General features: G+C 45.0%; 1 protein-coding gene and 1 pseudogene across 1 annotated transcript in view; one reads left to right on the top strand and one right to left on the bottom strand.

Annotated features, from left to right (window-relative positions):
• The window catches only part of LOC140207823 (uncharacterized), a 189,751-nt gene that overhangs the window by 49,409 nt on the left and 123,980 nt on the right, over positions 1 to 16,362 (bottom strand). The window lies entirely within an intron of this gene.
• Positions 1 to 16,362, top strand: part of LOC140207384 (uncharacterized) — a 33,308-nt pseudogene that overhangs the window by 2,898 nt on the left and 14,048 nt on the right.

Raw genomic sequence — 16,362 nt, 5'->3', positions numbered from 1 at the left:
AGGGTGTCTAGTTTGTTTCTGCCTGCCAAAATAAAAGTTGAAAGGTAACTGATGCAGGGAACCTTGGTTTTCAAGAGATATTGAGGCCCCGGATATTTTGTTCCCCTAAATGCCTGAGACTGTTGGGTGCCACCAAGACTCATTAATGACTACAATGTCATAATTCCACACCCTATGCTCAGCTGACTTTTTTTTACTCATCTTCTGTTGGTTTCTAAAAGCTTCCTAATAGTTTTTGCTCCTTTGTTTACCCTCTCTTTGGCTTTTATGTTGGCTTTGGCATCTCATTTCAGCCACGGTTGTGTCCTCCTGCCTTTCCAATGCTTCCACTTCTTTTGGATGTATCTATCACTCAACTCCCGAATTGCTCCCAGAAACTCCAGCCATTGCTGCTCCATTGTCACTCCTACCTTTTCCCTTCCAACCAACTTTGGCCAGCTTCTCTGTCATAGGAACATGGAGGACTTCCGTACAGAAACAGGCTATTTGGCCCATCTAGTTAATGCTGAAAAAACATTTAATCTGTAACGCAACTATCTGCACCGGGACCATCGCCCTCCATACCCCTGTCATCCAGGCTCCCATCCAAACTTCTCTTATTTGTGAAAAAGAGCTCATATTCACCACTTGTGCTGACATCTCATTCCATACTCTCACGAGCTTTTCCACATGTTCCCATTAAATTTTCACCTTCCCTACTTACCCATGACCTCTGGTTGTCATCCCACCCAATCTCAGTGGAAAAAGCTGCTTGCATTCACCCGATCTATACCCTTATAATTTTGTATACTTCCAACAAATCCTAAAAGCAATGTATAATTCCCTAGTTCATGATTAGAGCCTTTTTGAGGTGTATAAGATGATGAGGGGCATTGATCACGTAGATAGCCAGAGGCTTTTCCCCAGGGTTGAAATGGCTAACATGAGGGAGCATAGTTTTAAGGTGCTTGGAAATAGATACTGGGAGATGTCAGGGGTAAGTTTTATTACACAGAGAGTGGTGGGTGCGTGGAATGCACTGCCAGCAGTGGTGGTCGAGGCAGATACAAGATGGTCTATTAACAGCCTCTTTGATAGGTACATGGAGCTTAGCAAAATAGAGGTCTATGTACTAGGGAAATTCTAGGCAGTTTCCAGAGTAAGTTACATGGTTGGCAGAATATTGTGGGCTGAATGGCCTGGAATATGCTGTAGATTTCTATGTTCTATGTTGAACAGCGAAATAACTTTGGCTATCCTACAATCCTCTGATAATCCCCTGTCACTAAGGATGATTTAATTATCTCTGCTAGGGCCCCGACAATTTTTGCACTTGCCTCCCATAGGGTTTGAGGGAGCACCTTATCATGCCCCGGAGATTTATCCACCCTAATCTGCCTCAGGATGGCAAACATCTCCTCTTCTTTAATCTGTACAGGGTCCACGATTTTAATGCCGCTTTTCCACACTCCTACAGACCCTGTGTCCATCTCCTGAGTAAATGGGATGAAAAATATATTTGAGATCTCCCCCATCTGCTTTGCTTCCACACGTGGATTGCAATTCTGGTCTTCCAGAGGACCAACTTTATGCCTTGCAATCCTTTTGCTCTTAAGCTATTTCCAGAATCCCTGAGGATTATCCTTCATCTTTTCTGTGAGGGGAATCTCATGCTTTCTTTTAGCTATCCTGATTTATTTCTTATGTGTTCTCTTGCATTTCTTATACTCCATAAGAACCTACCTGCCTATCCCTGTTCTGCAACTCCATTTTGTGCTTCACCAGGGTCTCAATATCTCTTGAAAACCGAGGTTCTCTACAGTTTCTATCTTTACCTTTTATTCTGACAGCCACATACCCGCCTTGTACTTTCAAAATTTTGCTTTGAAGGCCTCCCATTTAATAGGCAAACCTTTGCCATAAAGCAGCCTGTCCCAGTCCACAGTTGCCAGATCCTAGTATCTAAATTCCAGCTGTTGATCCATGCCCTGAACACATTCGCCTTTCCTACGCTGCTCCTTGTATTGAAATGTACAGGGCTCAGCATATTCACTGCACCATGCTCAACTTTTTCATTCCTGTCTTTGTCTGAGGTCTGAACAACAACTGTCTCCACAACCCCTCCACTATCTGTTCTGTTATTCAGGCTCCCATTCCCCCTGCAACTTTAGTTTAACCCCCCTTACCCCCACCTCACACCATGCAGCTCTATCAGCCCTTTGTGCTTCATCTCTCAGATCAATAAAAAGGAGGCGCATACCAGGTACAGGCAGATAGGAACAAATGGGGTACTTATGAAGTACAGGAAATTCAAGTGAACACTTATGAAAGAAATAAAAGAAGGCATGAGGTTGCCCCAGCAGACAAGGTGAAGGAGAATCCTCGGGGATTCTGCAGATATGTTTAGAGCAGAAAGATTGCAAAGGAATAAATTAATCCTCTGGAAGATCAGAATGGTAATCCATATGAGGAGACTAAATAGATGTGGGAGATTTTTTTCTGCATCTGTATTTACACAGGAGATGGACACAGAGTCTATAGAAGTGAGGCAAAGCAGCATCAACTTCATGGACCCTGTACAGATTACAGAGATGGAGGTGTTGGCTGTCTTAATGCAAATTAGCGTGGATCAATCCCCAGGGCCTGACAACTTGTTCCCTGGGACTCTGCGGCAGACAGGTGCAGAAATTGTCGGGGCCCAAGCACAGATATTTAAATAATCGTTTGTGACAGGTGAGGTACTGGAGGATTGGAGAACAGCCAATGTTGTTCCACTGTTCAAGAAAGGCTCTAAAAATAAACTAGAAATTATACGTTGGTGAGCCCATCAGTAGTGGGAAAGTTATTGGAATGTGTGTGCAGGAGCCAGATATAGAAGTATTTGGATTGATGTGGACTGATTAAGGATAGGCAGCATGGCTTTGTGCACGGTAGGTCATGTCTAACCAATCTTATAGAGTCTCTCGAGGGAGTTATCAGGAAATTGGATGAAGGCAAGGCAGTGGATGTTGTCTACATGGACCTTAGCAAAAGCACTTGACAAAGTCTCATATGGGAGGCTGGTCAAGAAGGTTTAGTCACTCAGCATTCAAGATGAGATAGTAAATTGGATGAGTCACTGTCTTTGGGAGAAGCCAGTGTGTGGCAGTAGATGGTTGCCTCTCTGACCGGAGGCCTGTGACTAGTGGTGTGCCACAGGGATCAGAGCTGTATCTGTTGTTGTTTGTCGTCTCTATCAGTAATCTGAATGTTAACATGGTTAGCTGGATCAGCAAATTTGTGGATGACACCAAGATTGGGGTGTAGTGGACAGCGAGGAAGACTGTCATGGCTTGCAGTGCAATCTGGATCAGCTAGAATAATGGGTGAAGAAATGCAAAATGGAATTTAATGGAGACAAGTGCGAGGTGTTGCATTTTGGTGGGACCAAGGTCTTACACAGTGAATGGTCGGGCACTGAGGAGTGCTGTAGAAGGAAAGGATCTGGGAATACATGCCCATAATTCACTGAAAGTGGTGTCACAGTTAAATAGGGACAGAAAGAAAGACTTAGGCAAATTGGCCTTCATGAACCAAAGTACTGAGTACAGGAGACGGATGTTTTGTTGACATTGTACAAGACAATGGTGAGGCCTAATTTGGAGTATTGTGTGCAGTTTTGGTCACCAACGTGCAGGAAAGATGTAAGAGATGTTGAAAGAGTTCAGAGAAAATTCACAAGGATGTTGCCAGGTCTGGAGGACTTGGGTGAAAGGGAAAGGTGGAACAGGTCAGGACTTTATTCCTTGGAACGTAGAAGATTGAGTGGAGATTTGATGGAGTATATGACAATTATGAGGGATATAGATAAGGTAAATGCAAGCTGGCTTTTACCACTGAGATTGGGCGGTACTACAACCAGAGGCCATGGGTTAAGGGTGAAAGGTGAGATGTTAGGCGCACATGAGGGGAAACTTCTTCACACAGACGGTCATCCGGGTATGGAATGAGCAGCCAGCACAAGTGGTGCATGCGAGCTCAATTTCAACATTTAAGAGGTTTGCATAGGTACCTGGATGGTAGGGGTATGGAGGTGGGTAGTTTAAATAGTTCAGCACAAACCAGATGGTCCAAAGGGCCTGTTTCTGTGTTGTAATTTTCTGTGACTGTGACAAGAACCTGAAATAATACAAAAATTCACTCCAAGTCCTTTTAACAGCTGTGCAGACCAACCATTCATCTCAGCAGGAATTGTTTATATGACATTAAAACTGTGGCACTTTAAGTTAATAATACATAAAAGAAAATCCCAGATGCATGTCAAGAAAGACTATTTGCGTGAGACTGTTTCAGTTACTGTGGGGCCAGGCACCCATGCTGCTCAGCAGGAACAGGGAATAATACCAATGGAGAGAGTCAAACTGAGCCAAGTCACAGATTGGAGACGGCAGAAATGCCCCATTCTGATAGAGACAGGAAGAGCATCAGGGAATTGATGGTCATTCCAGATACCAGCACTGTGCCCAGTCAGAAGATGATTTCTCTCTCCAACTTGGGTTGAACCTCACTGTAACTGTGTGATACCAGATCAAACCATGGCAACTCAAGTAATCTCTTCTGAAATGTTGTCCTACACCGACTGATGGATTTTGTAAATCTTCTTACAGGTTAAAAACGAGAAGGAATTTGTCTCCAGGAATCTCAAACACAACACGCCAGTTTTGCTGTCTCTGTCTGGATATTTAAGAAGTGGAGCAAGGGATTCAATCGGCCATCCTTCCAGCTCAGACTGTGGGGAGGGATTCACTCGATCATCTGACGGACTGGCACTCCCGTCATTTTACACAGTGGGAATGGATTCAGTCGGTTATCTCAATTCAAGGTACATCAGCAAGTTCACACTGGACAAGGCCATTCATCTGTTCTGTGTGTGAGAAGGAATTCAGTCAGTCTTCCCACCCTTGGACTCACCAATCAGTTCACACTGGGCAGAGGCTGGTCATCTGCTGAATTTCTGGGAAAGGATTCACTTAGTTATCTGACCTAATGGCTCACCAGCGAGTTCACACTGGGGAGAAACCGTTCACCTGCTCAGTCTGTGAGAAGAGATTCACTCACTCTTACACCCTACAGAGACACCAGCGAGTTCACACTGGGGAGAAACCATTCACCTGCTTAGAATGTGGGAAAGGATTCACTCAGTCATCCCACCTACAGAGACATCAGCGTGTTCACACTGGGGAGAAGCCGTTCACTTGCTCAGTCTGTGGGAAGGGATTCCCTCAGTCATCCACCCTACAGAGACATCAGCAAGTTCACACTGGGGAGAAGCCGTTCACCTGCTCAGTCTGTGGGAAGGGATTCACTCAATCATCCAACCTACAGAGTCATCAGCGAGTTCACACTGGGGAGAAGCCGTTCACCTGCTCAGAATGTGGGAAGAGATTCCCTCAGTTATCCCACCTACAGAGTCATCAGCTAGTTCACACTGGGGAGAAGCCGTTCACCTGCTCAGTCTGTGGGAAGAGATTCACTCACTCATCCAACCTACAGACACATCAGCGAGTTCACACTGGGGAGAAGCCGTTCACCTGCTCAGTCTGTGGGAAGGGATTCACTCAGTTGTCCCAACTACAGAGTCATCAGCGAGTTTACACTGGGGAGAAGCCGTTCACCTGCTCAGAATGTGGGAAAGGATTCACTCAGTCATTCAAACTATTGGCACACCAGTCAGTTCACAGTGGGGAGTGGCCATTCACCTGCTCAGAATGTGGGAAAGGATTCACTCAGTCGTCCAAACTAATGGCACACCAATCAGTTCACACTGGAGAGAGGCCATTCACCTGTTCAGACTGTGGGAAGGGTTTCACTTGGTCATCCGACCTACAGAGTCATCAGCGAGTTCACACTGGGGAGAAACTGTTCACCTGCTCAGACTGTGGGAAGGGATTCACTAGGTCATCCTACCTACAGAGACATCAGCAAGTTCACACTGGGGAGAAGCCGTTCACCTGCTTAGAATGTGGGAAGGGATTCACTCAGTCATCCCACCTACAGAGTCATCAGCGAGTTCACACTGGGGAGAAGCCGTTCACCTGCTTAGAATGTGGGAAGGGATTCACTCAGTCATCCACCCTACAGAGACATCAGCAAGTTCACACTGGGGAGAAGCCGTTCACCTGCTCAGTTTGTGGGAAGAGATTCACTCAGTCATCCACCCTACAGAATCATCAGCGAGTTCACACTGGGGAGAAGCCATTCACCTGCTGAGAATGTGGGAAGGGATTCACTCAGTTGTCCGAACTACAGAGTCATCAGCGAGTTTACACTGGGGAGAAGCCGTTCACCTGCTGAGAATGTGGGAAAGGATTCACTCAGTCGTCCAAACTAATGGCTCACCAATCAGTTCACACTGGAGAGAGACCACTCACCTGCTCAGACTGTGGGAAGGGATTCACTCGGTCATCCCAACTACTGGCACACCAGTCAGTTCACACTGGAGAGAGGCCATTCACCTGTTCAGACTGTGGGAAGGGTTTCACTCGGTCATCCGACCTACAGAGTCATCAGCGAGTTCACACTGGGGAGAGGCCGTTCACCTGCTCAGAATGTGGGCAAGGATTCACTCAGTCATCCCACCTATTGGCACACCAGTCAGTTCACAATGGGGAGTGGCCATTGTTATGAATCCCTAGATTTTGTTTGCTGTGGACTGTCATTTTGAGAGAGAGAGAAAGAGTAAGAATGGAAATCAGTCTGACTTGCATCTTGTTCACATCACTCACAGCTTGTTTAGTTTTAACCGAGGACACAGACACTCAGAGTCAGACAGAGATGAAGGAGGAAAAATGGAAGGATCGGAACAAGGGAACCAGTGGCCAAGGGTCACTGTTTAGAACTTTCCTATACCCACAAGGGTAGGTCAATTATTGATTCAACATACGTTGAATGTGTGGTTGTCACCTCATTTGATCCATAGGAGTGGATCGGATTTGGGGTATCCTGTGAAGACCACTTATGTGTTAACCCTTGCCTGGGTGTGGTGTGGAAATTCACTTGAAGACGATACCTCTTGTGAAAAGTCACTTTTGGTGATAATTTGTATGTGGATTTGGAACGACGACAGATAAAATCTACAGCGACTGTTCTCTCGTTTTACCACCATGGATGCTGTGGAATTCAACGTTATTGCCTTCTCTCAACATTTACCCTGGATTGCAAATATCCCTCTCTCCTCAACTATTCTGTGGTTGAACTGAACTTTCATAGTTTACCATCTGAACACTCCAAGCCTTGAGTTATATTTACCCACATATATACACATAACACTTTTCACTTTTGTTTAGGACTCATTTCTAAAGCGTTACAGGGACAAAATTGGGGCCTGCATCCGATATAGGAAAAGATTTGGAGGCGTATAGATTAATTATCGATTTCATTGGAGAAATCCCTTTTGATTTATTTGTGTGTGGAAAATCAGCAGCAATGGATGTTGATAGATTTCTGGAAGCACCAACCTCTGAGGCATTAAAGGACACCAGAAGGATTGAATTGTTGAGTATTGCTAAAAGGTTAAAACTTGCTAAGGTGAAATCGACAATGAGGAGGTCACAGATGCAGAGGATAATAGCTGAACATTATGTATATGAGGGTGTGTTTAAAGTGGAGGAGTTGGAGGTGTTTCCTGAAAGTAAACCTAGTGAGCTTGGGCTCCCGTACAAGTTAGAAAAATTAAAGATGGAGGCTGTGGAAAGGCAGAGGCAGGTTGAGGCTGCAAAGGCAGGAAAACAGAGAGAAGAGGCAGAAAAACAGGAAGGAAGCAGAAAGACAGAGGCTGTTCGAGCTGGAAAAGATAGAGAGATTGCAGCAAAGGGGTCTAGCGTTAGACTCTGGCGATAAGTTTGAGGCCAGTCGGGAAGTTAAATTGGTACCTCCATTTGACGAGGCAGAGGTTGATAAATACTTTCAGTATTTTGAGAAGGTTGCTCAGGGTTTAAAATGGCCAAAAGAGGGTTGGCCTATTCTCTTACAAAGAGTAATTAAGGGGAAGGCTCAGCAAGCCTATTCTGCTTTGACAGTTGATGAAGCAGCTGATTATGACATGGGAAATAGGCTGTGCTCAAAGCTTACGAGTTGGTCCCAGAAGCATACAGGCAAAAGTTTAGAAATTTGAGGAAATCTGTGAACAGGACTAATATGGAATTTGCTTATGAGAAGTTTGTGTGTTTTGACCGCTGGTGCACATATAAAAATGTAAATGATGATTTTAACAGCTTGAAAGAGTTGGTTTTAATTGAAGAATTCAGGAGGTGCATCCCTGATGACATAAAGATGTAATTAAATGAAAAGGATGCTGCCACTTTGCAGGAGTCTGCTAGATTAGCAGATGTGTTTGCTTTAACTCATAAGGTTAAGTTCACCCAGAATAAGAGCTTCCAAAAGAGTAGCAGGGATAACCAGGGTAAACCAGAAATTAAAGCTGGGACTAGTGACGAGACTAAGGATGAAGGGAAGCAGTTGAAGGAGAAATATTCTGGTCTTCCTTGTTACTATTGTAAGAAAGCTGGTCATATGGTGGCTAATTGTTCTGTCCTGAAGAAGAAAAAGGAAAAGGAGGCAGTCCCACATGCCTGTGATCAGTATGTTGAAGCACCTATAAACCCACAGGGTTCTGAACATTTTGTTGAGGCTCAGTTAAGGACTGAGGGGTCTGACTGAGTTAAGAAGGGATTCGATCATTTTATGTCAGATGGGTTTGTATTAGTAATGGAAGGGTCAACACCGCTACCAGTGAAAATTCTTCGAGATACTGGGACTTCTCAGTCACTTATATTAGTTCGGTGATGAGACTGACACTGGTGAGGTAAATCTTATTAAAGGCATTGGGGGCAGCATTGTTTCTGTGCCATTGCACAAGGTAACTTTACAGTCAGGGTTTGTTTCGGGACCTGTTAGGATCGGATTATGCTCCAGTTTACCGGTGGAAGCTGTTACTTTGCTGTTAGGGAATGACCTGGCAGATGGTAAAGTTGTTCCTGCAGTGCAGTTGACAACTAAGCCAACCACTGACGACCCACAGATGGATTTTAACATTTGTCACAGTAACTCAAAGTATGGCTAAAAAGTCTGCCAATGCAGACGGTTCTGTGCAGCATGATTCTGATACCTCTGATTGCCAAAATCAGGTTGACCAGGATTCAGGTTATGATGACTTGTCAGGGACCTTTCAGCCTTCATTGTTCCAACAGGATTCAGGTAGTAAGTCTGATGAGAAAGATTTATCCCTGTCTAGGAAGGAGTTTATAGCAGAACAGAACCGAGACCCTGAGATTGAAGCTTTATAAGAAACATCTCTCTCAGATGATGAGATTAAGAAAATGTCAGTAGGGTATTATCTCAAGGATGGAGTGTTAATGAGGAAGTGGAGGCCACCTGCTATACCTGCGAGTGAGGAATGGACAATTATTCACCAAGTTGTAGTTCCTGAATTTTATTGGACTGAAATTTTAACTTTGGCCCACAGTATGCCCTTAGGTGGCCATTTTGGAGAGAATAAGACTGTAAACAGGATTATGAGAGAATTTTTCTGGCCTAATTTGAGGAAAGATGTTGTGACCTTTTGCAGATCCTGTCACACTTGTCAAGTTGTGGGTAAACCTAATGAGGTCACCCCAGTGACCCCACTCCGGCCTATACCTGCATTCGGAGAACCCTGTTCCAAATTTATAGTGGATTGTGTTGGCCCATTGCCAAAGACTAAAGCTGTCCATCAGTATTTGCTAACTATTATGTGTACTGCATCCAGATTCCCAGAGGCAATACCTCTCAGAAATATTAAAGCTAAAACTGGCGAAGGCTCTAACAAGTTTTTTACTTTATTTGGTTTGCCTTAAGAAATCTAGTCTGATCAAGGAAGTAATTTTACATCTGGATTATTCCAGCAGGTAGTTTATGAACTGGGAGCTAAACAAATTACATCGTCTGCGTACCATCCAGAATCACAAGGGGCTTTAGAAAGATTTCATTCTACCCTCAAAACAATGATTAAGACATACTGTGTTGAAAATGAAAAAAAAACGGGATGAAGGAATACATTTGATTTTGTTCACCGTAAAGGCTGATTTATACTTGTGCATTCGGGATACGCTGTATCCTACACCATAGGCCTGATTTAATTTTTGCGTAGCCCTACGCCGTAGCGAGCATGCGTAGTTGTGTCTGCATCGCTCTGCACTTCACCACCAAAACGCAAGTTGGCGGTGGGGTTTCTCTGACACTGTTGAGCTTCTTCGTGAGAGACATGGACGAGTAAATGCATTTCAAATATTTTCGGATGTCGGCAGGTAGATTTGACGATTTGGTTCATTGTCTCCAACCATTTATTTTGCATCAGTGTACAGACATGGCGGAGAAAAGCAACCGGAAATGCAATGCTACCAAGCGAACCAATCACAGTTGTTGCGGTCTGCATCGCCGCGACGCGTGAGTTACTTTTTTGAGGAGGTTCACGTTACCCTGTGGCGTAGGGTACAGCGTGGGGACGGCGTAGGGTACATAGTGCCTATGGCGTACACTTGACGCACAAGTATAAATCAGGCTTAAGAGAGTTGGTACAGGAATCACTGGGCTTTAGTCCATTTGAACTTGTATTTGGTCATAGAGTGAGGGGACCTTTGACCTTGTTAAAGGAACAGTGGATTGATGGGGATGTATATGTTAACTTGTTAGACTGTGTTTTGAAGTTCAAAAATAAACTACACCAGGCCTGTAGTCTAGCGAGACAAAACTTAGATTTCTCAAAACAAAGTGAAGTGTTGGTTTGATAAGCGGACCAAAACAAAAGAAAATACAAGGTGGGGGATAATGTGCTTGCCTTATCTCCAATGTTGACGATTCTACTTCAAGCGAAATTCAATGGACTGTATGAAATAGTCTCTCAAATTAATGATGTGAATTATGTTATTAAAACACATGACTGACGTAAACTAACACAGGTGGTACACATCAATATGATAAAGCCTTATTCTGGCAAGCAGGCACCATCGGTGAGTGTTGTCAAACATATAAATTTGACAGCCCTGAGAATGAAACAATTGACTCGTCTGAGACTTTTCACAAGCCAAACATGGTCCCAGTTAGGCTAATGAACTCGGTCGTTCTCAAAAACGTGGACAACAAGTTGGCTCATCTGCAGCCAAAGCAACAACAACAGCTGAAGGAATTAATTCTGAGTTTTAAAGTTTTATTTCCCAATGTTCCCAAGCAAACCACGGTCGCAGTACATGACGTAGATATTGGTCAAGCCAAACCGATTAAACAACACCCATATCGCATGAATGTAGAAAAGTGTAAATTGGCTGAGCAAGAAATTTAATATATGCTGAAAATGGTATTATCAGGCCTTCAACATCAAATTGGAGCTCACCCTGCGTTATTGTGCCCAAACTTGATGGTAGTGTTAGATTTTGCACTGATTATAGGAAGGTAAATGCAGTAACAAAAACAGATGCCTATCCTATCCCTAGGGTGGATGATTGCATTGATAAGGTTGGAAAAGGTAATTTCTTACAAAGATTGATCTGTTGAAAGGGTGTGGTGTGTTCCATTGACGGACTGAGGTAGAGAAATTTCTGCATTTGTGACACCTTCTGGGTTGTATGAATACAATGTTTCGCCATTTGGAATGAAATATGCTCCAGAAACGTTCCAGAGAATGATTAATTCTGTAATTCAAGGGTTAGGACACACAGATACCTATATTGATGACTTAGTCACAGGGAGTGACACTTGGGAAGAGCATATCTGTGTAGTAGAAGAGCTGTTTGACAGGCTTTCCAGGGTCAGCCTTACAGTTGACTTAGCTAAGAGTGAATTTGGCCATGCCACTGTGATCTGTCTTGGCTGTGTTGTAGGTCAAGGCAAGTTGGCTCCTGTGCAGGCAAAATCCAGGCCATTTCTGAAGTTCCTATTCCGACTGTGTGACGAAGGCCCGTCACTGATTACAGATGTCTCATGGCACACTCGGTAAAACACTCAAAGGGTCATCCACATACATTATTCCCCTCTGTTATTGTGGTGAGTGCACGCGTCACAATAAATCAACAGTCACAATTTTACACTCATCCCCAGCTGTAATAGGTATGAAAAAAAGAAACACACTATGTCACAGTTTTATTATCTCAGGTCAATTTATTCATATTCATCTTTCCAATAAGTGTTTTGCCGAAGTGTCATGATAATCTGACGTCTCTCTCCTCCACAGTCACTGGGTCTGAAACAGAGCTGCTGCATAGAGCTGTCTTATATAGAGGCAGCAGCAACCTGCACAGGTGTGCTGATGGTGGAGGATACCATCTTTACCTGGGACAAGGGTTATGTTACCGAATTACTCATCTTGTGGTAAAGTTTTGGGGTTTATACAAGTTATTTAACCGGGAAATGGTGAATCCTGTGATGAAGTATATGTGTTTATTGTGAGAACTGGTGGTAGAGTTTCAGATTGTGTGAAATGGAAGATAATTGAGTTAATTAGCTTTTGGTTAGTCTCGGGGGATTGGCTTAGCTGTTATAAGCCTCAGGTTACCAAGGCTTTGGGTCGTTTTTTTTTCTGTTTAGTCTGAGGGTGGCTGTTAACCAGACAAGTGACAATTGCAAGCTGTGTGTGTGTGTGTGTATATATATATATATATATATATATATAATATAGTATTTTTTTAAAAAAAATTTCTTGTTTTCATGTGGACATCCAAGTTTTTGTTTCTCCACTATTTTTGTAAATAAAAGCACCACAATCTATTTTTGCCACTCAAGCCATCTTGTTATTTTTCTTAGACAGTTGACCCACAGTTTTTGTGACAGACTGGTAAGAAGGCTCTTGGAAGGTTTCTGGGAATGGTTGGATATTATCGTAAGTTCTGTAAGAACTTTGCTGATATCGCTCTTCCTCTGACTAATCTCCTGAAGAAGGGTGAAAAGTTTGTTTGGACCGAGACTTGTCAGGAAGCATTTGATCAATTGAAAGTTATTATTTGGGATTAGGCCAATCAATGTAGTGTCATCAGCAAATTTAATTAACAGATTGGAGCTGTGGGTGGTGACACAAGTCATGGGTGCACAGAGAGTAAAGGAGGGGGCCAAGGATTCAAGCCTGTGGGGCATGTGTGCTGAGGGTCAAAGAGACAGAGGTGAGGGATCCCTCTCTTACCACCTGCCAGCCATCTGACAGGAAGTCCAGGATCCAGCTACACAAGGCAGGGTGAAGGCCGAGGTCTCTGAGCTTCTTGTCGATACTTCACAACTTCGTATGGCTGAAGCTCTGCCCATGACTGCAAGGAACTGCAGAGAACTTTGGTCTCATCTGGAAACATCATAGAAACAAGCCTCCCCTCTATGGACTCTTCCTACACTTCCCCTGCCTCGGGAAAGCAGGCCTTGTACTCAAAGATGCCCACAACTTTGGACATTATTGCTACAAACCCAAACCTCCATCGGGGAAGAGATGCAAAAGCCTTAAAGCGCGTACCACCAGGCTCATGGACAGCTTCCTGTCTGCAGTTCTAGGCCAAATTAATGGTCTCCAGTCCAATAAAATGGACTCGACCTCACAATGTAACTCGACGTGACCCTGCCCCATATGTCTATCTGCACTGCACTTTCTCTGCAGCTGTAGCTCAGTACATGATAAGTCCCCATTTTAATTGTGTGGAAATATTAGACAGACTGAGCTTCTGCTTTGGAACCACAGAGGGAAAGTTAACTGAACTGATGAACACCAATAAATAGAAAAGGCTTCAATCTCGCATTACGATCTGCGGTAACTGGGATCAGGTGACCGGTGGTGGGTCTCCCAGACCAATTATCAGAATCAGGTTTAATAGCACTGGCTGATCTTATGTAATTTGTTGTCTCTACAGCAGCAACAGAATTTAATTCATAACAATAGATTTTTACCTTTGATTTAAAATAAGAATATACATATTAAATAGTTAAATTATATAAGTAATACAAAATAAAATTAAAATGTAATACTGTAAACTACTTTAATTGTGTGGAACTATTTGACTGACTGGGTTGTTGCTTTGGAAATTCTGGAGTGAAGCTGAACTAAACTGTACACATTTATGAAAAGCTCAGATAAATACAAAAGGCTAAGTTCTCATATGAATGGGTCAGACACCCAGAAACATTGGCTGCCCTTCAGCAGGTAAAAACAGTGGAATGAGGCCTAGTCCCAGGCCTCGGCCCAGTAGTTATGGTCTGAGGTCTGGGACTTGGTGAGAGTAAGCATTTGGCACGGACTAGAAGGGCCGAGATGGCCTGTTTCCATGCTGTAATTGTTATGTGGTAATATGGAAACATGCTGAAAATATTGCAGAATAAAACATTGTCCACCCACAACGAGAGGACATGACAGATCCGGATCTCACTGCCTTGTCTGAACGGGTGAAAGATGAAGCTACACGGACACTCCAGCAGTGACCGGCAGATGCTGCAGATCTGCGGGAAAACGTGAACAGGAAACGGGATCATGTGCTGGTGGAGGGTCTCCCACCTGATCCGGTGACTCCGCTCCTCGCCCCTCACACGCTGCCCGAACCATCCGCCACATTTCCCACATCATTCCATATTTACACCAGATACATTTTTACTTCTTCCCTCCAGATCTTCCCTGTCCCTTTCCCTCCACCCCAAGGTCACAGAGTCACGGGCTCGAGTCCCATCCCGGTCCAACACACAATTCAGACCCAAACCGGAAATGTGCAGGTTTCATTTAAATCTGTCCATGTTTGTAAACACTCATTTCTATTCACATTCATCCGGCCTCACTGGACAGGAACACTGAAACATCAAGTGAGAAACAGCAGGAGGTGGCCATTCAGCTCCTCTAAGATGATGGCTGCTCTCCCATCTCAGCCACATGTTTCTGCCCGATCCTCATTTCCTCGATACTTTCGGTCTCCACACATCTGCCGGCCTCTGTTTTATGTGAGGACAATCACTGAGTCTTCACCACCCTCTGTGGTGGGGATTTACAGACATTCACCATCCTCGGAGTGGAGACATTTCCCCTCATCTCAGTCCCGGACAGACCAGCCCCTTTTTCAGAGACTGGGATCCCTGGTTCAGCCGGTAATGATGTTGTGCATTTCAATGTGTTCACCTCTCAGTCCTCGATTCTCCAAATGAAAGGGTTATTGCATTTGATCTTTCTTCATATGATGACCCCACCATTCCAGGGATCAGTCTGGTGAATCTTCATTGCACTCTCTATAACAAATACTCTCTAACCTCTTTGTTAATCCTCTATGGAATTAATTTCCATCTCCTGCAGCCCCGTGTTGCCCCAACCACTCACCTCCCACCCCCGTCACTATTTCCACCTTCCCACCTCCCCCTCACCTGGATCCACCTCTCACTCCCCAGCTCTTGCCCCATCCCCACCCCTCACCTCTTTTCTCGGACTATTTCCCGTCCACTCTCAGTCCAGAGGGAGGGTCTCGGCCCGAAATGTTGACGGTCCATTTCCCTCCACAGATGCTGCGCGACCCACTGAGTTCCTCCGGCAGTTTGTTCTTTGGTCTGTGTGACCCGTGTTAGTGTGGGGAGCGGGATTTTACACCATATTCCCGGTACAGTCTCAACAAAACACAAATAATTGTCACTTTGCCCGGACCATTGGCCCCGCTTGCAGGGCAACAGTCTGCCGGTGTTTGCCCCCCAATGTGGTGAATCGCCACCACCGTGGGCTCAGACATTTCCACAGATGAGCCCCTCCTGTCCCCACCGGGACAAACATCCTGTCCGCCCCCTCTCTCCCCGTCTTCATCCTCTCCCTCCCCGGGGAACCGGCATCAAACCGACGGGCCGAGCGGTCTCCTCCTACCTCTCAGCGACACATCAGACTCCGGCCGCAGGAGACGCTTCACAAACGCCCCAACTTCCCTCGGAGGGAAATGGAAATAAATCAGAAAGCGGACATTTACTTTGACGGTTGTCCCGCCGTGACGGAAAGTTCGGGAGACGGTGTCAGCGGGGTAACGCCCTCTCGGCTGGTCCGCCTCTTCTATTGGCTGGAAGCAGTGATTGACATCGCTTCGGACCAATGGGAATAGCGCAGCGCGTGACTCCTCTGTTGACAGCGGTGGGGGAGGGTCTGGTCACGTGATCAGTAGCCCAGCCGTTAAACCGACCAAGCTCGAGCTCACCAGCGCGTGGTGCACAAAAGGCCCCGGATGATCGGTTGAGGTGAGAAGGGATCTCCGGGTTGGGGGTCTCACCGGGCGGCGTTTCCAACACCGACTTCGGGTAGTTGCTGTGACTCCGGACTCCGTGACCCGCAATCCCGGGACAGTCCTGCTCTCTTCCCTCTCTCTCAGCCCCACCATCCGTACACGGGCCCCGGGG

This window comes from Mobula birostris, chromosome 13 (genome assembly GCF_030028105.1).
Source record: "Mobula birostris isolate sMobBir1 chromosome 13, sMobBir1.hap1, whole genome shotgun sequence".
Lineage (NCBI taxonomy): Eukaryota > Metazoa > Chordata > Chondrichthyes > Myliobatiformes > Myliobatidae > Mobula > Mobula birostris.
This window is presented reverse-complemented; position numbering and strand designations above follow the sequence as displayed.